Source organism: Anser brachyrhynchus (assembly GCF_964034855.1).
Source record: "Anser brachyrhynchus genome assembly, chromosome: 6".
NCBI lineage: Eukaryota > Metazoa > Chordata > Aves > Anseriformes > Anatidae > Anser > Anser brachyrhynchus.
Window position 1 is genome coordinate 6,337,271 of NC_137700.1, and position 26,784 is coordinate 6,364,054.

The window sequence follows — 26,784 nt, forward strand, 5'->3', positions numbered from 1 at the left end:
CCCTAAAAGCCATCGGCCACCAATGATACTGAAGCTACGAATACACAGACTTCAAAGACCTATCATTCGACTCCTACATAGTGCCCACCCCAGACTTACCCAACGGCCACTTCCGACTGCTAGAAGTTGACCACCGCGTAGTTATCCCAATAGAATCCCCCATCCGCGTGATCATTACTGCAGGAGACGTACTCCACTCCTGAGCAGTCCCAACGCTCGGAGTTAAAACAGACGCAATCCCAGGCCGACTAAACCAAACTTCATTCATTACCACCCGGCCTGGGATTTTTTACGGACAATGCTCAGAAATTTGCGGGGCTAATCACAGCTACATACCCATTGTAGTAGAATCAACCCCACTCCCACATTTCGAGGCCTGATCGTCCCTTCTATCATCATCCTAATCATTAAGAAGCTATGCAACAGCACTAGCCTTTTAAGCTAGCCAAAGAGGGACTTCCCCCTCCTTAATGATATGCCACAGCTTAACCCCGCACCATGATTTTCAATCATAATTATAACCTGATTAACCCTAGCACTCCTCATCCAACCAAAACTACTAGCCTTCACCACAACCAACCCCCCATCAAATAAGACCTCCCTCACTACCAAACCCACACCATGATCCTGACCATGAACCTAAGCTTCTTTGACCAATTTTCCAGCCCCAATCTATTTGGCATCCCCTTAATCCTACTATCCCTACTCTTCCCAGCCCTACTATTCCCGTCCCCAAACAACCGATGAATCAACAACCGCCTTTCTACTATCCAAACATGACTCCTTCACCTAATCACAAAACAACTAATAGTCCCACTCAACAAAAATGGCCACAAATGAGCCATAATATTTACATCCCTAATAATCATACTTCTTACAATCAACCTTCTAGGCCTCCTTCCATATACATTCACCCCAACCACCCAACTATCTATGAACATAGCCCTAGCCTTCCCACTATGGCTCGCCACACTACTAACAGGCATGTTTAACCATGTACGTGCCCCAGGGCCGGCTTAAAGTAGGCTCTATTGTCCCACTTTACTGCTAAATCCGCCTTCCAGAAGTGGTTTCACGCTTCTTTCCGTGTGCCCTATGAATAGGGAATGTAGCCCATTTCTTCCACTCCATAGGCTATACCTTGACCTGTCTTATTAGCGGGGTGCTATTGTGTCCACTGTTGTGCTCTCATTCGAGGTGGGCTGGCGACGGCGGTATGTAGGCTGTGTTGGCAAGGGGTGGTTGGGTTAATCGGGGATTATCGATTGTAGAACAGGCTCCTCTAGGTGGGTTTGGGGCACCGCCAAGTCCTTAGAGTTTTAAGCGTTTGTGCTCGTAGTTCTCTGGCGGATACTTCGGTAAAGTAAGTATCAAGATTTAGGGCCAGGCATAGTGGGGTATCTAATCCCAGTTTGGGCCCTGGCTTTCGTGGGTTTAAATCAGTCGTTAGTTCCTAAGATCATCTTAATGGTGTGTTTAGGTGCATCTTGGGCTTATGACAGCTCAGTTGCATTTTGATCTTAGTTAGCTAGGATAGGCATTTTACCACTCTTTACGCCGTGTCAATAGGACGGTTGATTTGGGTTTCTTCTATGACCGCGGTGGCTGGCACAAGATTTACCAACCCTTGAAGTTAGGCTGTTGCTATAACTAAGTCAAGTTTGCACTCATTGCTTAATGTTAATTACTGCTGAATACCCGTGGGGGCGTGGCTTAGCGAGGCGTCTTGGGCTACTACTTGGGTGTGCCTGATACCCGCTCCTCAAGGCCTGTATGGGGGTAGGTGGTCGAGGGCGTTTACACTGGGGCGCGGATACTTGCATGTATATATTTAGCAAAAACCAACCGTAAGGTTAGGACTAAGTCTTTTGTCCGCAGGCATGTTTTATGCCATCTTGGCAACTTCAGTGCCATGCTTTGTGTTAAGCTATGTGGACGGGGGTGTGGTTAGCTGATAGTTGAGTGGTGAGTGACAGTGAAGTATATGAAATTATTGCTTGTGTTTACTATTTTTAGTACTGGAGTTTCTCTAAGTCCTAGGACTAGGAGGAAATGGTGTTTCATAGTGTGTAGGCGTCGGGATAGTCCGAGTATCGTCGGGGTATTCCTGCTAGGCCTAGGAAGTGCTGGGGGAAGAACGTTAGGTTTACTCCTGTAAATATTACCCCGAAGTGGGCTTTTGCTCATGTTTGGTGTAGGGTAAACCCAGTGAGTAGTGGGAATCAGTGAGTAAATCCTGCTAGAATGGCAAAGACGGCGCCTATGGATAGGACGTAGTGGAAGTGGACACTATTTGTCTGATCCGTACTAATTACCGCCATCCTACTCCTTCTATCACTCCCCGTACTCGCCGCCGGTATTACAATATTACTAACTGATCGAAACCTAAACACCACATTCTTCGACCCCGCTGGAGGAGGAGACCCAATCCTGTACCAACACCTATTCTGATTCTTCGGACACCCAGAAGTCTATATTCTGATCCTACCGGGGTTCGGAATCATCTCACACGTAGTCACGTACTACTCAGGCAAAAAGGAGCCCTTCGGCTACATGGGAATAGTCTGAGCCATACTATCCATCGGCTTCCTAGGATTCATCGTCTGAGCTCACCACATGTTTACAGTAGGAATAGACGTTGATACCCGAGCCTACTTTACATCAGCCACTATAATCATTGCCATCCCTACCGGAATCAAAGTATTTAGCTGACTAGCCACCCTGCACGGAGGAACAATCAAATGAGACCCCCCCAATACTATGAGCTCTAGGATTCATCTTCCTATTTACCATCGGAGGATTAACAGGAATCGTTCTTGCAAACTCTTCCCTAGACATCGCCCTGCACGACACGTACTACGTAGTTGCCCACTTCCACTACGTCCTATCCATAGGCGCCGTCTTTGCCATTCTAGCAGGATTTACTCACTGATTCCCACTACTCACTGGGTTTACCCTACACCAAACATGAGCAAAAGCCCACTTCGGGGTAATATTTACAGGAGTAAACCTAACGTTCTTCCCCCAGCACTTCCTAGGCCTAGCAGGAATACCCCGACGATACTCGGACTATCCCGACGCCTACACACTATGAAACACCATTTCCTCCATCGGCTCCCTAATCTCAATAGTAGCCGTAATCATACTAATATTCATCATCTGAGAAGCCTTTTCGGCCAAACGAAAAGTCCTACAACCAGAACTAACTACCACAAACGTTGAATGAATCCACGGCTGCCCTCCCCCATACCATACTTTCGAGGAACCGGCCTTCGTCCAAGTACAAGAAAGGAAGGAATCGAACCCTCACATGCTGGTTTCAAGCCAACTGCATTAACCGCTCATGCTTCTTTCTTATGAGACGTTAGTAAACCAATTACATAGCCTTGTCAAGACTAAATCACAGGTAAAAATCCTGTACATCTCATGTGGCCAACCACTCCCAACTAGGATTCCAAGACGCCTCATCACCCATCATAGAAGAACTCGTTGAATTCCACGACCACGCCCTAATCGTTGCCCTAGCTATCTGCAGCCTAGTTCTCTACCTTTTAGCCCACATACTAACAGAAAAACTCTCGTCCAATGCTGTAGACGCCCAAGAAGTAGAGCTGATCTGGACAATCCTACCTGCTATCGTCCTGGTACTCCTCGCCCTCCCATCCCTACAAATCCTCTACATAATGGACAAAATCGACGAACCAGACCTCACCCTAAAAGCCATCGACCACCAATGATACTGAAGCTACGAATACACAGACTTCAAAGACCTATCATTCGACTCCTACATAGTGCCCACCCCAGACTTACCCAACGGCCACTTCCGACTGCTAGAAGTTGACCACCGCGTAGTTATCCCAATAGAATCCCCCATCCGCGTGATCATTACTGCAGGAGACGTACTCCACTCCTGAGCAGTCCCAACGCTCGGAGTTAAAACAGACGCAATCCCAGGCCGACTAAACCAAACTTCATTCATTACCACCCGGCCTGGGATTTTTTACGGACAATGCTCAGAAATTTGCGGGGCTAATCACAGCTACATACCCATTGTAGTAGAATCAACCCCACTCCCACATTTCGAGGCCTGATCGTCCCTTCTATCATCATCCTAATCATTAAGAAGCTATGCAACAGCACTAGCCTTTTAAGCTAGCCAAAGAGGGACTTCCCCCTCCTTAATGATATGCCACAGCTTAACCCCGCACCATGATTTTCAATCATAATTATAACCTGATTAACCCTAGCACTCCTCATCCAACCAAAACTACTAGCCTTCACCACAACCAACCCCCCATCAAATAAGACCTCCCTCACTACCAAACCCACACCATGATCCTGACCATGAACCTAAGCTTCTTTGACCAATTTTCCAGCCCCAATCTATTTGGCATCCCCTTAATCCTACTATCCCTACTCTTCCCAGCCCTACTATTCCCGTCCCCAAACAACCGATGAATCAACAACCGCCTTTCTACTATCCAAACATGACTCCTTCACCTAATCACAAAACAACTAATAGTCCCACTCAACAAAAATGGCCACAAATGAGCCATAATATTTACATCCCTAATAATCATACTTCTTACAATCAACCTTCTAGGCCTCCTTCCATATACATTCACCCCAACCACCCAACTATCTATGAACATAGCCCTAGCCTTCCCACTATGGCTCGCCACACTACTAACAGGCATGTTTAACCATGTACGTGCCCCAGGGCCGGCTTAAAGTAGGCTCTATTGTCCCACTTTACTGCTAAATCCGCCTTCCAGAAGTGGTTTCACGCTTCTTTCCGTGTGCCCTATGAATAGGGAATGTAGCCCATTTCTTCCACTCCATAGGCTATACCTTGACCTGTCTTATTAGCGGGGTGCTATTGTGTCCACTGTTGTGCTCTCATTCGAGGTGGGCTGGCGACGGCGGTATGTAGGCTGTGTTGGCAAGGGGTGGTTGGGTTAATCGGGGATTATCGATTGTAGAACAGGCTCCTCTAGGTGGGTTTGGGGCACCGCCAAGTCCTTAGAGTTTTAAGCGTTTGTGCTCGTAGTTCTCTGGCGGATACTTCGGTAAAGTAAGTATCAAGATTTAGGGCCAGGCATAGTGGGGTATCTAATCCCAGTTTGGGCCCTGGCTTTCGTGGGTTTAAATCAGTCGTTAGTTCCTAAGATCATCTTAATGGTGTGTTTAGGTGCATCTTGGGCTTATGACAGCTCAGTTGCATTTTGATCTTAGTTAGCTAGGATAGGCATTTTACCACTCTTTACGCCGTGTCAATAGGACGGTTGATTTGGGTTTCTTGTATGACCGCGGTGGCTGGCACAAGATTTACCAACCCTTGAAGTTAGGCTGTTGCTATAACTAAGTCAAGTTTGCACTCATTGCTTAATGTTAATTACTGCTGAATACCCGTGGGGGCGTGGCTTAGCGAGGCGTCTTGGGCTACTACTTGGGTGTGCCTGATACCCGCTCCTCAAGGCCTGTATGGGGGTAGGTGGTCGAGGGCGTTTACACTGGGGCGCGGATACTTGCATGTATATATTTAGCAAAAACCAACCGTAAGGTTAGGACTAAGTCTTTTGTCCGCAGGCATGTTTTATGCCATCTTGGCAACTTCAGTGCCATGCTTTGTGTTAAGCTATGTGGACGGGGGTGTGGTTAGCTGATAGTTGAGTGGTGAGTGAGAGTGAAGTATATGAAATTATTGCTTGTGTTTACTATTTTTAGTACTGGAGTTTCTCTAAGTCCTAGGACTAGGAGGAAATGGTGTTTCATAGTGTGTAGGCGTCGGGATAGTCCGAGTATCGTCGGGGTATTCCTGCTAGGCCTAGGAAGTGCTGGGGGAAGAACGTTAGGTTTACTCCTGTAAATATTACCCCGAAGTGGGCTTTTGCTCATGTTTGGTGTAGGGTAAACCCAGTGAGTAGTGGGAATCAGTGAGTAAATCCTGCTAGAATGGCAAAGACGGCGCCTATGGATAGGACGTAGTGGAAGTGGGCAACTACGTAGTACGTGTCGTGCAGGGCGATGTCTAGGGAAGAGTTTGCAAGAACGATTCCTGTTAATCCTCCGATGGTAAATAGGAAGATAAATCCTAGAGCTCATAGTATTGGGGGGGGTCTCATTTGATTGTTCCTCCGTGCAGGGTGGCTAGTCAGCTAAATACTTTGATTCCGGTAGGGATGGCAATGATTATAGTGGCTGATGTAAAGTAGGCTCGGGTATCAACGTCTATTCCTACTGTAAACATGTGGTGAGCTCAGACGATGAATCCTAGGAAGCCGATGGATAGTATGGCTCAGACTATTCCCATGTAGCCGAAGGGCTCCTTTTTGCCTGAGTAGTATGTGACTACGTGTGAGATGATTCCGAACCCCGGTAGGATCAGAATATAGACTTCTGGGTGTCCGAAGAATCAGAATAGGTGTTGGTACAGGATTGGGTCTCCTCCTCCAGCGGGGTCGAAGAATGTGGTGTTTAGGTTTCGATCAGTTAGTAATATTGTAATACCGGCGGCGAGTACGGGGAGTGATAGAAGGAGTAGGATGGCGGTAATTAGTACGGATCAGACAAATAGTGGGGTTTGGTATTGTGAGAGTGCGGGGGGTTTTATGTTGATGGCTGTGGTGATAAAGTTGATGGCCCCAAGGATGGAGGAGATACCGGCTAAGTGGAGTGAGAAGATAGCCAGGTCTACTGAAGCTCCGGCGTGGGCAAGGTCACCTGCTAGGGGAGGGTAGACAGTTCAGCCTGTGCCGGCGCCAGCTTCTACAGTGGATGAGGCTAGTAGGAGGAGGAATGATGGGGGGAGGAGTCAAAAGCTTATGTTGTTTATTCGCGGGAATGCTATGTCGGGGGCACCGATTATGAGGGGGACTAATCAGTTGCCGAATCCTCCGATCATGATGGGTATGACTATAAAGAAGCTTATTACAAAGGCGTGAGCGGTAACGATTACATTGTAAATTTGGTCGTCGCCTAGGAGAGTTCCTGGTTGTCCTAGTTCTGCGCGGATTAATAGGCTGAGTGCGGTGCCGACTATTCCTGCTCATGCCCCGAAGATGAGGTACAGGGTGCCAATATCCTTATGGTTAGTGGAAAATAGTCATCGGTTGATGAAGGTGACGGGTAAGATGGCTGAGTGTTGAAGCGTTAGGCTGTAGTCCTTTTTACAGAGGTTTAATTCCTCTTCTTATCGGCTCTGTAGTGAAATTCATGTTGAGTTGCAAGCTCATCGATGCGCACTAGGGTGCGTCAGGGTCTTTGTAGGCAGAAGCCAATTGGTTTAGGCATTTAGCTGTTAACTAGAGTTTTGTGGGATCGAAGCCCATCTGTCTAGGGAGGCTTTAGCTTAATTAAAGCGTCTGACTTGCATTCAGAAGATACAGGTTAATATTCTGTAAGTCTTAATGTGCAGAAACTAAGAGGGTTTAACTCTTATTTAAGGCTTTGAAGGCCTTCGGTTTGGGGTGTTATCCTAAGTTTCTAGACAATGGCATGTATTATTGGGGACAGGGGAAGTAAGAGGATTGATAGTGAGGCAAGGACCGCAGTAGGTGTGCTTGGGGCTTTGCTAGTGTATCATTGTTTTATGTGGTTAGAGGAGTTGGGGGGAAGGGTAATTGTTGAGTGGTATGCGAGGCGTAGGTAGAAGAAGAGGCTGAGCAGTGATAGCATGGCAATTGCCATGGCTGCTGGTGTTATTTCCTGTTTAGTTAGTTCTTGGATGATAAGTCACTTTGGTATAAAGCCTGTTAATGGGGGGAGGCCTGCTAGGGATAAAAGTACTAGTATTAGGGTGGCGTTTAGCACTGGGGTTTTTGTTCATGAGGTTGTGATCATGGATAGGTTAAGGGCTTTGATTTTGTTAAGGGCTAGGAATACGGCTGATGTTATGATTGTGTATAGGTAGAAGGTAAGTAAGGCCAATTTGGGGCTGTAAACTAGGATGATGGCGATTCAGCCTAAGTGGGAGATGGACGAGAAGGCTAGGATTTTGCGTGTTTGTGTTTGGTTCAGTCCTATTCAGCCTCCTAGTGCTGTTGAGGCTAGGGCCATGGCGGTGAGTAGAGCTGGGTCGAGGGATTTGGATGTTAGTAGGAGCAGGGTTAGTGGGGGGAATTTTATGAGGGTCGAGAGTAGCAGGGCTGTTATTAGTGGCGATCCTTGTAGTACTTCTGGGAATCAGAAGTGAAATGGCACTAGGCCCAGTTTAATAGCGATTGCTGCTGTCAGTAGTAGACAGGAGGTTGGGTGGTTTATTTGTGTGATGTCTCATTGGCCGGTGACTCAGGCATTGGTTATGCTAGAGAATAGGACCAGGGCGGAAGCAGCTGCTTGGGTTAGGAAGTATTTCGTTGCGGCTTCTACTGCTCGTGGGTGGTGGGATTTGGCAATTAGGGGAATGATGGCTAGTGCGTTGATCTCCAGTCCTGTCCAGGCCAGAACTCAGTGGTTGCTGGAAATTGTGATTGTGGTGCCCAAGATGAGGCTGAAGGTTATGATTGGGGTCGCGTAAGGGTTCATTAGTAGAGGAGGGGGTTAAACCATCATTTTCGGGGTATGGGCCCGATAGCTTGATTAGCTGACTCTACTAGAAAATAATATAAGGGAAGTATGGAGAATTTTGATTTCTCTTGTGTGGGTTCAATTCCTACTTTTCTAAGGTCAACAGGAAATGAGAGGGCTGTTATACCTCTATGTTCACTTTATCATAGTGACCCTTTGTAGTTCAGGCACATTTCCTTATGTAAGGAGGTAGGCCTGCATAGCAGATAGGTATGCTGATGTGTCAGAGGCACAGAGCTAGTGTGAGGGGTAGGAAGTTTTTTCATAGTAGGTGCATTAGTTGGTCATATCGGAATCGTGGGTATGAAGCTCGGACCCATAAGAAACCAGAAGATAGTAGGAGGACTTTTGTGGCTAGGATGACGGGGAATAGTTCTGTGGGTGGCCCTAGGGCGCTTGGGTTTAGGAATATGATGGCTGTAAGTGTATTTATTAGCATAATGTTCGCATATTCAGCTAGGAAGAATAAGGCGAAGGGTCCTGCGGCGTATTCAACGTTAAACCCTGAGACTAGCTCAGATTCACCCTCTGTGAGGTCAAAAGGAGCTCGGTTTGTCTCTGCTAGGGTGGATACGTATCATATTATTGCTAGGGGTCATGAGGAGAAAATGAAGTATAGAGGCTCCTGTGCGACGGCAAAGGAGCTGAGTGTGTAGCTTCCGCTTAGTATGATTATTGATAGCAGGATTATGGCCAGTGTCACTTCGTATGAAATGGTCTGTGCTACTGCCCGTAGGGCTCCGATTAGTGCGTATTTTGAGTTCGAGGCTCAGCCTGATCATAGGACTGAGTAGACGGCTAGGCTTGACATGGCTATTAGGAAGAGAACTCCGAGGTTTAGATCTGCTAGGGGAAATGGGAGTGGTAGTGGTGCTCAAGTGGTGAGGGCTAGGACAAGGGCTAGTATTGGTATCAGAATGAATAGAAGTGGGGAAGAGGTAGAGGGTCGGATGGGCTCTTTGGTAAATAGTTTCAGTCCGTCCGCAAATGGTTGAAGTAGGCCAAAAGGCCCGACAACGTTAGGGCCTTTGCGGGATTGTATGTAGCTTAGGATTTTCCGTTCTACTAGGGTTAGGAAGGCTACGGCAATCAGGATTGGGATGATGTATAGGAGGGATATAATGAGGCAGCTTAGTGTTGTTATTTGAATCATGGGTGAAGCTAGGGAGAGGATTTGAACCTCTGGGGAAAGGGCTTAAGCCTTCTGCACTTGCCGGGCTCTGCCACTCTAGCTGGTCCTTTTCTAGGATTGAAAGTGGTGGGGGAAGGCCCTCTTCACGGTTTAGTTGGTTTCACTGCTTAGAGGGGGGGGGGCGTGCTTGTGGTATTGGCCCCACTTTCCCGGTCCTTTCGTACTGGGGAGAGTGTGTCATAGATAGAAACCGACCTGGATTGCTCCGGTCTGAACTCAGATCACGTAGGACTGTTAATCGTTGAACAAACGAACCCTTAATAGCGGCTGCACCATTAGGATGTCCTGATCCAACATCGAGGTCGTAAACCCCCCTGTCGATATGGGCTCTTGAGGGGGATTGCGCTGTTATCCCTGGGGTAGCTTGGTCCATTAATCAATTATATTGGGTCTGGTCACTGTTAGCACTTTGAGGGGTAGCTCTAGGTAAAGAGGTATGGTCTTGTTTTTGGAGGATTTGTTCTCCTCCAAGGTCGCCCCAACCGAAAAATATCGACCAGGCTCTGCGATGGTAGTGGCCCCAGTGGGGTTGATTGAGGATTCGCGGTGGTCGTTGATTTTTAAGTTCCACAGGGTCTTCTCGTCTTATGTTCACATCCCCGCTTTTGCACGGGGAGATCAATTTCACTGATTATCTGTGAGAGACAGTTAAGACCTCGTTTAGCCATTCATACAAGTCTCGATTTATGGGACAATTGATTGCGCTACCTTTGCACGGTTAGGATACCGCGGCCGTTAAACCTAAGTCACCGGGCAGGCATCACCTTCAATACTTGTTTAATTTGCTGAAGGCTATGTTTTTGGTAAACAGTCGGGCCTTATTAATTTGCCGAGTTCCTTTCACAGATTTTAATCGCTCTTATAGGCGCTCCTGAGTCGGGTTAACAGGGTTAGTTAATACGTGGTCTTGTAGGGGTTTTTGTATCTGTCTAGGTCTGTTAATAATGTTTCTATGTAAGCTTGCGCCGTTAGAGGGGTGTGGCCCTGAGTTACTTATTTTAGCATTAATTCTCCTATATTCATAGGTTGACCTGTTTGTGATAAGGGAATCATCTTATTTTGGTATTTTTAGGTGGTGGAGCTTTGACGCACTCTTTTTTGATGGCTGCTTTAGGGCCCACGGTAGGATCAGTAGTAAGAATTATCCGCTAGTCGAGGTTGTGTCCTTTTTTAATGGAGCTGTCCCTCCATTAAATAGCTCTTAATCATCTCATTAGGGTTCAGGATGTCCGGTAGGGAGGATTAAGGGGGAACTTAGATTCGTTTCACAGGTAACCAGCTATCACCCAGCTCGGTTGGCTTTTCACCTCTACTGACAAGTCATCCCACTCTTTTGCAACAGAGACGGGTTCGCTCTCTTTAACTGCTTGAAAGTAGCTCGCTTGGGTTTCGGGGGGGCAAACTTTAGTTCACTTTGCTTGGTTGTTCTCGCTAAACCATGATGCAAAAGGTACAAGGGTTGATCTTTGCTGTCTGTCGCTTTGATTGTTTCACTGCTATTTCATCTTTCCCTTACGGTACTGGGGTCTCTATCGCGTCTAAGTGTCTTTTCTATCGCCTATACTAAGACTGTAAAATGCTTTAGTTTAATTAGTTTAGTAAATTCTTTAGTTTTGGTGTACTATTTGTGTGGTTGAGCTAGAGGGGGGGCTTCAAGACGATCCGGTCTAGTAGATATCTTTCAGGTGTAAGCTGAGTGCTTTGGTGTTATAGCTACGTCTTGATATTCTAAGTACACCTTCCGGTACACTTACCTTGTTACGACTTACCTCATCTTCAGCGTATTTATGGTATTAGTTATGTGGGATGTGGCTTTTGAGGAGGGTGACGGGCGGTATGTACGTGCCCCAGGGCCGGCTTAAAGTAGGCTCTATTGTCCCACTTTACTGCTAAATCCGCCTTCCAGAAGTGGTTTCACGCTTCTTTCCGTGTGCCCTATGAATAGGGAATGTAGCCCATTTCTTCCACTCCATAGGCTATACCTTGACCTGTCTTATTAGCGGGGTGCTATTGTGTCCACTGTTGTGCTCTCATTCGAGGTGGGCTGGCGACGGCAGTATGTAGGCTGTGTTGGCAAGGGGTGGTTGGGTTAATCGGGGATTATCGATTGTAGAACAGGCTCCTCTAGGTGGGTTTGGGGCACCGCCAAGTCCTTAGAGTTTTAAGCGTTTGTGCTCGTAGTTCTCTGGCGGATACTTCGGTAAAGTAAGTATCAAGATTTAGGGCCAGGCATAGTGGGGTATCTAATCCCAGTTTGGGCCCTGGCTTTCGTGGGTTTAAATCAGTCGTTAGTTCCTAAGATCATCTTAATGGTGTGTTTAGGTGCATCTTGGGCTTATGACAGCTCAGTTGCATTTTGATCTTAGTTAGCTAGGATAGGCATTTTACCACTCTTTACGCCGTGTCAATAGGACGGTTGATTTGGGTTTCTTGTATGACCGCGGTGGCTGGCACAAGATTTACCAACCCTTGAAGTTAGGCTGTTGCTATAACTAAGTCAAGTTTGCACTCATTGCTTAATGTTAATTACTGCTGAATACCCGTGGGGGCGTGGCTTAGCGAGGCGTCTTGGGCTACTACTTGGGTGTGCCTGATACCCGCTCCTCAAGGCCTGTATGGGGGTAGGTGGTCGAGGGCGTTTACACTGGCGCGCGGATACTTTCATGTATATATTTAGCAAAAACCAACCGTAAGGTTAGGACTAAGTCTTTTGTTCGCAGGCATGTTTTATGCCATCTTGGCAACTTCAGTGCCATGCTTTGTGTTAAGCTATGTGGACGGGGGTGTGGTTAGCTGATAGTTGAGTGGTGAGTGAGAGTGAAGTATATGAAATTATTGCTTGTGTTTACTATTTTTAGTACTGGAGTTTCTCTAAGTCCTAGGACTAGGAGGAAATGGTGTTTCATAGTGTGTAGGCATCGGGATAGTCCGAGTATCGTCGGGGTATTCCTGCTAGGCCTAGGAAGTGCTGGGGGAAGAACGTTAGGTTTACTCCTGTAAATATTACCCCGAAGTGGGCTTTTGCTCATGTTTGGTGTAGGGTAAACCCAGTGAGTAGTGGGAATCAGTGAGTAAATCCTGCTAGAATGGCAAAGACGGCGCCTATGGATAGGACGTAGTGGAAGTGGACACTATTTGTCTGATCCGTACTAATTACCGCCATCCTACTCCTTCTATCACTCCCCGTACTCGCCGCCGGTATTACAATATTACTAACTGATCGAAACCTAAACACCACATTCTTCGACCCCGCTGGAGGAGGAGACCCAATCCTGTACCAACACCTATTCTGATTCTTCGGACACCCAGAAGTCTATATTCTGATCCTACCGGGGTTCGGAATCATCTCACACTTAGTCACGTACTACTCAGGCAAAAAGGAGCCCTTCGGCTACATGGGAATAGTCTGAGCCATACTATCCATCGGCTTCCTAGGATTCATCGTCTGAGCTCACCACATGTTTACAGTAGGAATAGACGTTGATACCCGAGCCTACTTTACATCAGCCACTATAATCATTGCCATCCCTACCGGAATCAAAGTATTTAGCTGACTAGCCACCCTGCACGGAGGAACAATCAAATGAGACCCCCCCAATACTATGAGCTCTAGGATTTATCTTCCTATTTACCATCGGAGGATTAACAGGAATCGTTCTTGCAAACTCTTCCCTAGACATCGCCCTGCACGACACGTACTACGTAGTTGCCCACTTCCACTACGTCCTATCCATAGGCGCCGTCTTTGCCATTCTAGCAGGATTTACTCACTGATTCCCACTACTCACTGGGTTTACCCTACACCAAACATGAGCAAAAGCCCACTTCGGGGTAATATTTACAGGAGTAAACCTAACGTTCTTCCCCCAGCACTTCCTAGGCCTAGCAGGAATACCCCGACGATACTCGGACTATCCCGACGCCTACACACTATGAAACACCATTTCCTCCATCGGCTCCCTAATCTCAATAGTAGCCGTAATCATACTAATATTCATCATCTGAGAAGCCTTTTCGGCCAAACGAAAAGTCCTACAACCAGAACTAACTACCACAAACGTTGAATGAATCCACGGCTGCCCTCCCCCATACCATACTTTCGAGGAACCGGCCTTCGTCCAAGTACAAGAAAGGAAGGAATCGAACCCTCACATGCTGGTTTCAAGCCAACTGCATTAACCGCTCATGCTTCTTTCTTATGAGGCGTTAGTAAACCAATTACATAGCCTTGTCAAGACTAAATCACAGGTAAAAATCCTGTACATCTCATGTGGCCAACCACTCCCAACTAGGATTCCAAGACGCCTCATCACCCATCATAGAAGAACTCGTTGAATTCCACGACCACGCCCTAATCGTTGCCCTAGCTATCTGCAGCCTAGTTCTCTACCTTTTAGCCCACATACTAACAGAAAAACTCTCGTCCAATGCTGTAGACGCCCAAGAAGTAGAGCTGATCTGGACAATCCTACCTGCTATCGTCCTGGTACTCCTCGCCCTCCCATCCCTACAAATCCTCTACATAATGGACAAAATCGACGAACCAGACCTCACCCTAAAAGCCATCGGCCACCAATGATACTGAAGCTACGAATACACAGACTTCAAAGACCTATCATTCGACTCCTACATAGTGCCCACCCCAGACTTACCCAACGGCCACTTCCGACTGCTAGAAGTTGACCACCGCGTAGTTATCCCAATAGAATCCCCCATCCGCGTGATCATTACTGCAGGAGACGTACTCCACTCCTGAGCAGTCCCAACGCTCGGAGTTAAAACAGACGCAATCCCAGGCCGACTAAACCAAACTTCATTCATTACCACCCGGCCTGGGATTTTTTACGGACAATGCTCAGAAATTTGCGGGGCTAATCACAGCTACATACCCATTGTAGTAGAATCAACCCCACTCCCACATTTCGAGGCCTGATCGTCCCTTCTATCATCATCCTAATCATTAAGAAGCTATGCAACAGCACTAGCCTTTTAAGCTAGCCAAAGAGGGACTTCCCCCTCCTTAATGATATGCCACAGCTTAACCCCGCACCATGATTTTCAATCATAATTATAACCTGATTAACCCTAGCACTCCTCATCCAACCAAAACTACTAGCCTTCACCACAACCAACCCCCCATCAAATAAGACCTCCCTCACTACCAAACCCACACCATGATCCTGACCATGAACCTAAGCTTCTTTGACCAATTTTCCAGCCCCAATCTATTTGGCATCCCCTTAATCCTACTATCCCTACTCTTCCCAGCCCTACTATTCCCGTCCCCAAACAACCGATGAATCAACAACCGCCTTTCTACTATCCAAACATGACTCCTTCACCTAATCACAAAACAACTAATAGTCCCACTCAACAAAAATGGCCACAAATGAGCCATAATATTTACATCCCTAATAATCATACTTCTTACAATCAACCTTCTAGGCCTCCTTCCATATACATTCACCCCAACCACCCAACTATCTATGAACATAGCCCTAGCCTTCCCACTATGGCTCGCCACACTACTAACAGGCCTACGAAACCAACCATCAGCCTCTTTAGCCCACCTATTACCCGAAGGTACCCCTACACCCCTAATCCCCGCACTAATCCTGATCGAAACAACCAGCCTACTAATCCGCCCCCTAGCCCTCGGAGTCCGCCTTACAGCCAACCTTACAGCAGGACACTTACTCATCCAACTCATCTCTACAGCCTCCATTGCATTAATACCCACCCTTCCTGCAGTATCCATCCTAACAATAATCATCCTACTACTCCTAACCATCCTAGAAGTAGCAGTAGCCATAATCCAGGCCTACGTCTTCGTGCTCCTTCTAAGCCTATACTTACAAGAAAACATCTAATGGCACACCAAGCACACTCATACCACATAGTTGACCCAAGCCCTTGACCAATCTTCGGGGCAGCCACCGCCCTACTCACAACCTCAGGATTAATCATGTGATTCCACTACAACTCATCCATACTACTAACCCTAGGCCTCATCTCAATACTCCTAGTAATACTCCAATGATGACGAGACATTGTACGAGAAAGCACCTTCCAAGGCCATCACACTCCCACAGTCCAAAAAGGCCTACGATACGGCATAATCCTTTTCATCACATCCGAAGCATTCTTCTTCTTAGGGTTCTTCTGAGCGTTCTTCCACTTGAGCCTGGCCCCAACCCCAGAACTAGGAGGCCAATGACCCCCAACAGGAATTAAACCACTCAACCCGATAGAAGTCCCCCTACTAAACACAGCCATCCTACTAGCCTCAGGCGTTACCGTAACGTGAGCCCATCACAGCATCACAGAAGGAAACCGAAAACACGCCATCCACGCCCTAACCCTAACGATCCTCCTGGGATTCTACTTCACAGCCCTACAAGCAATAGAATACCACGAAGCCCCATTCTCAATCGCCGATAGCGTCTACGGATCTACCTTCTTCGTTGCCACTGGATTCCACGGACTCCACGTAATCATCGGATCCTCCTTCCTGACCGTCTGCCTCTTCCGACTGATCAAGTTCCACTTTACATCAGACCACCACTTCGGATTCGAGGCAGCAGCCTGATACTGACACTTCGTAGACGTCATCTGACTATTCCTCTACATAACCATCTACTGATGAGGATCTTGCTCTTCTAGTATATTAATTACAATTGACTTCCAATCTCTAGAATCTGGTATAAACCCAGAGGAGAGCAATGAACGCACTCATGTTCATATTCGCCCTATCATCAATCCTAAGCGCCGCCCTAACCGCATTAAACTTCTGACTCGCCCAAATAAACCCCGACTCAGAGAAACTCTCACCGTACGAATGTGGATTCGACCCACTTGGATCTGCTCGATTACCATTCTCAGTCCGATTCTTCCTCAGTAGCCATCCTGTTCGTCCTATTCGACCTAGAAATCGCCCTCCTACTCCCCCTGCCATGAGCCGTCCAACTCCAATCCCCCCTAATGACCCTCACCTGAACTGTAGCGATCCTCCTTCTCCTAACACTCGGACTGGCCTACGAGTGAATTCAAGGGGGCCTAGAATGAGCAGAATAACAGAAAGTTAGTCTAACCAAAAAGATAGCTGGTTTCGACCCAGCAGATTACAGCCAACCCTGTAACTTTCTTATGTCGCCCCTACATTTAAGCTTCTACTCAGCCTTCATTTTCAGCGGACTAGGACTAGCCTTCCACCGAACCCACCTAGTATCCACCCTACTATGCCTTGAAAGCATAATATTATCGATATTCGTAGGCCTATCAATATGATCCATCGAAAACCAAGTCTCCTCATTCACCATGGTACCAATTCTCATGCTAAACTTCTCAGCGTGTGAGGCGGGCACAGGCCTGGCCATCCTAGTAGCCTCCACCCGCACACATGGCTCCGACCATCTACACAACCTAAATCTCCTGCAATGCTAAAAATCATCCTACCCACAATCATACTTCTTCCAACAGCCCTGCTGTCTCCACCAAAATTTCTATGGACTAACACCACCTTATACAGCCTCCTAATCGCTGCCCTAAGCCTACAGTGATTAATCCCAACCTACTACCCCTACAAATTTTTATCCAACTGAACAGGAATTGACCAAATCTCATCCCCCCTCCTAGTACTATCCTGCTGACTACTCCCACTCATAATCATAGCAAGCCAAAACCACCTGCAACAAGAACCCCTACAACGCAAACGAATCTTTATCTCAACCTTAGTCGCAGTCCAGCCATTCATCCTACTAGCCTTTTCCACCACAGAACTAGCACTATTTTACATCTCATTTGAAGCAACCCTCATTCCCACCCTAATCTTAATCACCCGATGGGGGAACCAACCAGAACGCCTAAGCGCTGGCATCTACCTGCTATTCTACACGCCAGTAAGCTCTCTACCCCTGCTAATCACAATCATACACCTATACGTGAAAATTGGCACCCTGCACCTGCCAACCCTACAACTAACCCACCCAACCCTATCCACCTCATGGACAGGAATACTATCAGGTCTAGCACTGCTCATAGCATTCATAGTAAAAGCCCCACTATACGGCCTACACCTCTGACTGCCAAAAGCCCACGTAGAAGCACCCATCGCAGGCTCAATACTCCTCGCCGCCCTACTACTAAAGCTAGGAGGATACGGAATTATACGAGTCACTCTATTTATGGGCCCACTGTCCAACCTCCTGCACTACCCCTTCCTAACCCTGGCCCTATGAGGCGCCAAAATGACTAGCTCAATCTGCCTACGACAGACAGACCTAAAATCACTAATCGCTTATTCATCCGTTAGCCACATAGGCCTAGTTATCGCCGCAGGAATAATCCAAACCCACTGATCATTCTCAGGGGCAATGATCCTAATAATTTCCCATGGACTAACTTCCTCCATACTATTCTGCCTAGCCAACACAAACTATGAACGTACGCACAGCCGAATTCTACTACTCACACGAGGCCTACAACCTCTCCTACCACTCATAGCTACCTGATGATTGCTGGCCAATCTAACAAACATAGCCTTACCCCCAACAACAAACCTCATAGCAGAGCTAACCATTATAATCACCTTATTCAACTGATCTGCCTTCACGATCATCCTAACAGGAATCGCAACCCTACTAACCGCCTCCTACACTTTATTCATACTACTAATGACCCAACGAGGCTCAATCCCCTCCCACATCACATCTATGCAAAACTCAACCACGCGAGAACACCTGCTCATAACACTCCACATTATCCCAATATTCCTCCTAATCCTCAAACCCGAACTGATCTCCGGAATCCCCTCATGCAAGTATAGTTTAAACCAAACATTAGACTGTGATTCTAAGAATAGAAGTTCAAACCTTCTTACCTGCCGAGGGGAGGGTTTAACCAACAAGAGCTGCTAACTCTTACATCTGAGCCTAAAACCTCAGCCCCCTTACTTTTAAAGGATAACAGCAATCCACTGGTCTTAGGAACCACCCATCTTGGTGCAAATCCAAGTAAAAGTAGTGAACCCCACACTACTAATCAACTCCCTCACACTACTCACGCTGACAATCCTCCTAACCCCAATCATCCTGCCATTTCTATTTAAAAACTTTAAAAACACCCCACAAGCCACCACCCGCGCTGTTAAAACCGCATTCCTAATTAGCCTAGCCCCTACAACCGCATTCATCTACTCGGGAGTAGAATCTGTCACCTGCCACTGGGAGTGAAAATTCATTATAAACTTTAAAATCCCCCTGAGCCTAAAAATAGACCAATACTCAATAACATTTCTTCCAATCGCCCTATTTGTAACATGATCAATCCTACAATTCGCCATATGATACATGGCCTCAGAGCCATACGTAACAAAATTTTTCACCTACCTACTGACATTCCTAGTCGCCATACTCCTCCTAACAACCGCAAACAACATATTCCTCCTATTCGTAGGCTGGGAAGGAGTACGAATCATGTCCTTCCTTCTCATCGGCTGATGACAAGGCCGAGCAGATGCCAACACCGCCGCCCTACAAGCCGTAATCTACAACCGAATCGGAGACGTCGGACTGACCCTGAGCATAGCATGACTAGCTTCAACATTCAACACCTGAGAGATCCAACAAGCCGTACACCCCCACCAAACCCCAATCCTCCCCCTCTTAGGATTAATCCTCGCAGCCGCAGGAAAATCCGCCCAATTTGGACTCCACCCATGACTGCCCGCAGCAATAGAAGGCCCCACCCCAGTATCAGCCCTACTGCACTCCAGTACCATAGTAGTAGCCGGAATCTTCCTGCTCATCCGCATGCACCCCCTGCTAGCCACCAACCAGACAGCCCTAACTGCCTGCCTATGCCTAGGTGCTCTATCAACCCTATTCGCTGCCACATGCGCCCTAACCCAAAATGACATCAAAAAAATCATTGCTTTCTCAACATCCAGCCAACTAGGACTAATAATAGTCACTATCGGACTAAACCTCCCACAACTAGCCTTCCTACACATCTCAACCCATGCCTTCTTTAAAGCCATACTATTCCTATGCTCAGGGTCTATCATCCACAACCTAAACGGAGAACAAGATATCCGAAAGATAGGAGGCCTACAGAAAATACTCCCAGTCACTACTTCCTGCCTAACCATCGGAAACCTGGCGCTGATAGGAACCCCATTCCTAGCCGGATTCTACTCAAAAGACCTCATCATCGAAAGCTTAAACACATCATACCTAAATACTTGAGCCCTACTCCTAACCCTTATAGCCACAGCATTCACCGCAACCTACAGCATCCGCATAACCATCCTAGTCCAAGCTGGACAAACCCGAATCCCCCCAATAGTATCAATAAACGAAAACAACCCACTAATCACCGCCCCCCTAACCCGACTCGCCCTAGGCAGCATTACAGCAGGAATAATCATTACCTCTTTCATCACACCAACCAAAACCCCCCCAATAACCATACCCCTTATCACCAAAACCGCTGCCATCCTCATAACAATCCTAGGAATCATCCTAGCCCTAGAACTATCGAACATAACACACACCCTCACTCACCCCAAACCAAACCCCCTCATAAACTTCTCCTCTGCATTAGGGTACTTCAACCCCCTAGTACACCGATTCTTCTCCAAAAACCTACTAGAAAAGGGACAAAACATTGCCCTACACTTGATCGACCTCTCCTGACTCAAAAAAATAGGGCCAGAGGGCCTTGCTGAACTACAAGTAGCCGCAAGCAAAGCCGCAACCTCAATACACACAGGGCTAATTAAGGCCTACCTAGGATCCTTCGCCCTCTCCATCCTGGTAATAATCCTAATAACACACAGACTCACTAATGGCCCCTAACATCCGCAAATCCCATCCCCTACTAAAAATAATCAACAACTCCCTAATCGACCTACCCGCCCCCTCCAACATCTCTGCCTGATGAAACTTCGGCTCCCTTCTAGCCATCTGCTTAGCCACACAAATCCTAACAGGCCTGCTACTAGCCATACACTACACCGCAGACACTTCACTCGCCTTCTCCTCAGTAGCTCACACATGCCGAGACGTCCAGTACGGATGGCTCATCCGCAACCTCCACGCCAACGGTGCTTCGCTCTTCTTTATCTGCATCTACTTACACATCGGACGAGGCCTCTACTACGGCTCCTACCTATACAAAGAAACCTGAAACACAGGAGTAATCCTCCTACTCACCCTAATAGCAACTGCCTTCGTAGGGTATGTCCTACCATGAGGACAAATGTCATTCTGAGGGGCCACCGTAATCACCAACCTATTCTCAGCCATCCCGTACATTGGGCAAACTCTAGTAGAATGAGCCTGAGGAGGATTCTCAGTAGACAATACAACCTTAACCCGATTCTTCGCCATCCACTTCCTACTGCCCTTCCTAATTGCAGGAATCACCCTAGTCCACCTAACCTTCCTACACGAATCAGGCTCAAATAACCCACTAGGAATCGTATCAGACTGCGACAAAATCCCATTCCACCCATACTTCTCCATTAAAGACAGCTTACGGCTTACCCTAATAATCACCCCTCTAATAGCACTAGCCCTATTTTCACCAAACCTCCTGGTTCTTGGAATCCTAGTTGGGAGTGGTTGGCCACATGAGATGTACAGGATTTTTACCTGTGATTTAGTCTTGACAAGGCTATGTAATTGGTTTACTAACGTCTCATAAGAAAGAAGCATGAGCGGTTAATGCAGTTGGCTTGAAACCCATCCCCAGTGGTGCAAGTGCACTCTCTGAACTCACTGAAGTGCATCCCCAGTGGTGTCAGTGCAATCTCTGGACTCACTGCAGTGCATCCCCAGTGGTGCCAGTGCACTCTCTGGACTCACTGCACTGCAGCCCCAGTGGTGCCAGTGCACTCTCTGGACTCACTGCAGTGCATCCCCAGTGGTGCCAGTGCACTCTCTGGACTCACTGCACTGAATCCCCAGTGGTGCCAGTGCACTCTCTGGACAAACTGAAGTGCATCACCAGTGGTGCTAGTGCACTCTCTGCACTCACTGCACTGCATCCCCAGTGGTGCCAGTGCGCTCTCTGGAGTCACAGCACTGCATCCCCAGTGGTGCCAGTGCAATCTCTGGACTCACTGCACTGCATCCCCAGTGGTGCCAGTGCACTCTCTGGACTCACTGAAGTGCATCCCCATTGGTGCCATTGCACTCTCTGCACTCACTGCACTGCATCCCCAGTGGTGCCAGTGCACTCACTGGACTGACTACACTGCATCCCCAGTGGTGCCAGTGCGCTCTCCGGAGTCACAGCACTGCATCCCCAGTGGTGCCAGTGCACTCACTGGACACACTGTACTGCATCACAGGTGGTGCCAGTGCACTCTCTGCACTCACTGCACAGCATCCCCAGTGGTGCCAGTGCATTCACTGGACTCACTGGACTGCATCACCAGTGGTGCCAGTGCACTCTCTGGACTCACTGCAGTGCATCTCCAGTGGTGCCAGTGCACTCTCTGGACTCACTGCAGTGCATCCCCAGTGGTGCCAGTGCACTCTCTGGACTCACTGCAGTGCATCCCCAGTGGTGCCAGTGCAGTCTCTGGACTCACTGCACCGCATTCCCCGGTGGTGTCAGTGCACTCCCTGGACTCAGTGCACTGCATCCCCTGTGGTGCCAGTGCACTCTCTGGACTCACTGCAGTGCATCCCCAGTGGTGCCAGTGCACTCTCTGGACTCACTGCACTGCATCCCCAGTGGTGCCAGTGCAATCTCTGGACTCACTGTAGTGCATCCCCAGTGGTGCCAGTGCACTCTCTGGACTCACTGCAGTGCATCCCCAGTGGTGCCAGTGCACTCTCTGGACTCACTGCAGTGCATCCCCAGTGGCGCCAGTGCACTCTCTGGACTCACTGCACTGCATCCCCAGTGGTGCCAGTGCACTCTCTGCACTCACTGCACTGCATTCCCAGTGGTGCCAGTGAAGTCTCTGGACTCACTGCACTGCATCCCCAGTGGTGCCAGTGCACTCTCTGGACTCACTGCACTGCATCCCCACTGCTGCCAGTGCACTCTCTGGACTCACTGCACTGCATCCCCAGTGGTGCCAGTGCACTCTCTGGACTCACTGCACTGCATCCCCAGTGGTGCCAGTGCACTCTCTCGAGTCACTGCACTACATCCCCAGTAGTGCCAGTGCACTTCACTGGACTCACTGTACTGCATCATCGGTGGTGCCAGAGCACTCTCTGGACTCACTGCACTGCATCCCCAGTGGTGCCAGTGTACTCTCTGGACTCACTGCACTGCAGGCCCAGTGGTACCAGTGCACTGACTGGACTCACTGTGCTGCATCACCAGTGGTGCCAGTGCACTCTCTGGACTCACTGCACTGCATCCCCAGTGGTGCCAGTGAGCTCTCTGGACTCACTGCACTGCATCCCCAGTGGTGCCAGTGTACTCACAGGATTCACTGCACTGCATCCCCAGTGGTGCTAGTGCAGTCTCTGGACTCACTGCAGTGCATCCCCAGTGGTGCCAGTGCACTCTCTGGACTCACTGAAGTGCATTCTCAGTGGTGCCAGTGCACTCTCTGGGCTCACTGAAGTGCATCCCCAGTGGTGCCAGTACACTCACTAGACTCACTGCACTGCATCCCCAGTGGTGCCAGTGCACTCTCTGGACTCACTGCACTGCATCCCCAGTGCTGCCAGTGCACTCTCTGGACTCACTGTAGTGCATCCCCAGTGGTGTCAGTGCACTCTCTGGACTCACTGCAGTGCATCCCCAGTGGTGCCAGTGCACTCTCTGGACTCACTGCACTGCATCCCCAGTGGTGCCAGTGAAGTCTTTGGACTCACTGCACTGCATCCCCAGTGGTGCCAGTGCACTCTGTGGAGTCACTGAAGTGCATCCCCAGTGGTGCCAGTGCACTCTCTGGACTCACTGCACTGCATGTCCAGTGGTGCCAGTGCACTCTCTGGACTCACTGTACTGCATCCCCACTGGTGCAAGTGCACTATGTGGACTCACTGTACTGCATCCCCAGTGGTGACAGTGCACTCTCTGGACTAACTGCAGTGCATCCCCAGTGGTGCCAGTGCACTCTCTGGACTCACTGCAGTGCATCCCCAGTGGTGCCAGTGCACTCTCTGGACTCACTGTACTGCATCACCAGTGGTGCCAGTGCACTCTCTGGACTCACTGCAGTGCATCCCCAGTGGTGCCAGTACACTCTCTGGACTCACTACAGTGCATCCCCAGTGGCGCCAGTGCACTCTCTGGACTCACTGCACTGCATCCCCAGTGGTGCCAGTGCACTCTCTGCACACACTGCACTGCATTCCCAGTTGTCCCAGTGAAGTCTCTGGACTCACTGCACTGCATCCCCAGTGGTGCCAGTGCACTCTCTGGACTCACTGCACTGCATCCCCAGTGGAGCCAGTGCACTCTCTGGACTCACTGCACTGCATCCCCAGTGGTGCCAGTGCACTCTCTGGACTCACTGCACTGCATCCCCAGTGGTGCCAGTGCACTCTCTGGACTCACTGCACTGCATCCCCAGTGGTACCAGGGCACTCTGTGGACTCACTGCAGTGCATCCCCAGTGGTGCCAGTGCACTCTCTGGACTCACTGCACTGCATCCCCAGTGGTGCCAGTGTACTCTCTGGACTCACTGCACTGCAGGCCCAGTGGTACCAGTGCACTCACTGGACTCACTGTACTGCATCACCAGTGGTGCCAGTGCACTCTCTGGACTCACTGCACTGCATCACCAGTGGTTCCAGTGCATTCACTGGACTCACTGTACTGCATCTCCAGTGGTGCCAGTGCACTCTCTGGACTCACTGCACTGCATCCCCAGTGGTGCCTTGCGCTCTCTGGACTCACTGCACTGCATCCCCAGTGGTGCCAGTGCACTCTCTGGACTCACTGAAGTGCATTCTCAGTGGTGCCAGTGCACTCTCTGGGCTCACTGAAGTGCATCCCCAGTGGTGCCAGTACACTCACTGGACTCACTGCACTACATCCCCAGTGGTGCCAGTGCACTCTCTGGAGTCACAGCACTGCATCCCCAGTGGTGACAGTGCACTCACTGGACTCACTGCACTGCATCACAGGTGGTGTCAGTGCACTCTCTGGACTCACTGCAGTGAATCCCCGGTGGTGCCAGTGTACTCTCTGCAGTCACTGCACTGCATCCCCAGTGGTGCCAGTGCACTCACTGGACTGCATCCCCAGTGGTGCCAGTGCACTCTCTGGACTCACTGCACTGCATCCCCAGTGGTGCCAGTGTACTCTCTGGACTCACTGCAGTGCATCCCCAGTGGTGCCAGAGCACTCTCTGGACTCACTGCACTGCATCCCCAGTGGTGCCAGTGTACTCTCTGGACTCACTGCACTGCATCCCCAGTGGTGTCAGTGCACTCTCTGGACTCACTGAAGTGCATACCCAGTTGTGCCAGTGCACTCTCTGGACTCAATGCACTGCATCCCCAGTGGTGCCAGTGCACTCTCTGGACTCAGTGCACTGCATCCCCAGTGGTGCCAGTGCAATCTCTGGACTCACTGTAGTGCATCCCCAGTGGTGCCAGTGCACTCTCTGGACTCACTGCAGTGCATCCCCAGTGGTGCCAGTGCACTCTCTGGACTCACTGTACTGCATCACCAGTGGTGCCAGTGCACTCTCTGGACTCACTGCACTGCATCCCCAGTGGTGCCAGTGCACTCTCTGGACTCACTGCACTGCATCCCCAGTGGTGCCAGTGCACGCTCTGGAGTCACTGAAGTGCATCCCCAGTGGTGCCAGTGCACTCTCTGGACTCACTGCACTGCATGCCCAGTGGTGCCAGTGCACTCTCTGGACTCACTGTACTGCATCCCCACTGGTACCAGTGCACTCTGTGGACTCACTGTACTGCATCCCCAGTGGTGACAGTGCACTCTCTGGACTCACTGCAGTGCATCCCCAGTGGTGCCAGTGCACTCTCTGGACTCACTGCACTGCATCCCCAGTGGTGCCAGTGCACTCTCTGGACTCACTGCACTGCATCCCCAGTGGTGCCAGTGCACTCTCTGGACTCACTGCAGTGCATCCACAGTGGTGCCAGTGCACTCACTGGACTCACTGCAGTGCATTCCCTCTGGTGCCAGTGCACTCTCTGGACTCACGGCACTGCATCCCCAGTGGTGCCAGTGCACTCTCTGGACTCACTGCACTGCATCCCCAGTGGTGCGAGTGCATTCTCTGGACTCACTGCAGTGCATCACCAGTGGTGCCAGTGCACTCTCTGGACTCTCTGAGGTGCATCCCCAGTGGTGCCAGTGCACTCTCTGGAGTCACTGAAGTGCATCCCCAGTGGTGACAGTGCACTCTCTGGACTCACTGCACTGCATCCCCAGTGGTGCCAGTGCACTCTCTGGACTCACTGAACTGCATCCCCAGTGGTGCCAGTGCACTCTCTGGACTCACTGCACTGCATCCCCAGTGCTGCCAGTGCACTCTCTGGACTCACTGCACTGCATCCCTAGTGGTGCCACTGCACTCTCTGGACTCACTGCACTGCTTCCCCAGTGGTGCCAGTGCACTCTCTGGACTCACTGCACTGCATCCCCAGTGGTGCCAGTGCACTCACTGGACTCACTGCAGTGCATCCCCACTGGTGCCAGTGCACTCTCTGGACTCACTGCACTGCATCCCCAGTGGTGCCAGTGCACTCTCTGGACTCACTGCACTGCATCCCCAGTGGTTCCAGCGCACTCTCTGGACTCACTGCACTGCATCCCCAGTGGTGCTAGTGCACTCTGTGGACTCACTGCAGTGCATCCCCAGTGGTGCCAGTGCACTCTCTGGACTCACTGAAGTGCATTCTCAGTGGTGCCAGTGCACTCTCTGGACTCACTGCACTGCATCCCCAGTGGTGCCAGTGCACTCTGTGGACTCACTGCAGTGCATCCCCAGTGGAGCCAGTGCACTCTCTGGACTCACTGCAGTGCATCCGCAGTGGTGCCATTGCACTCTCTGGACTCACTGCAC

The 26,784-nt window shown here is 49.4% G+C and overlaps 2 long non-coding RNA genes across 8 annotated transcripts in view; one reads left to right on the forward strand and one right to left on the reverse strand.

The window, feature by feature from the left end:
- LOC308197137 overlaps positions 1–26,784 on the reverse strand; it is a 494,297-nt gene that overhangs the window by 156,058 nt on the left and 311,455 nt on the right. For 4 of the 5 annotated variants that reach the window (XR_013952617.1, XR_013952618.1, XR_013952619.1 and 1 more), the window contains one exon: positions 15,298–15,505. This is a non-coding gene — a long non-coding RNA (uncharacterized lncRNA). Of the gene's footprint in view, positions 1–15,297; positions 15,541–26,784 lie in introns of all 5 variants that reach the window. The other variant, XR_013952620.1, reaches the window with a different exon arrangement.
- Positions 1–26,784, forward strand: part of LOC308197139 — a 391,025-nt gene that overhangs the window by 133,211 nt on the left and 231,030 nt on the right. The gene's annotated exons all lie outside the window — the stretch shown is intronic.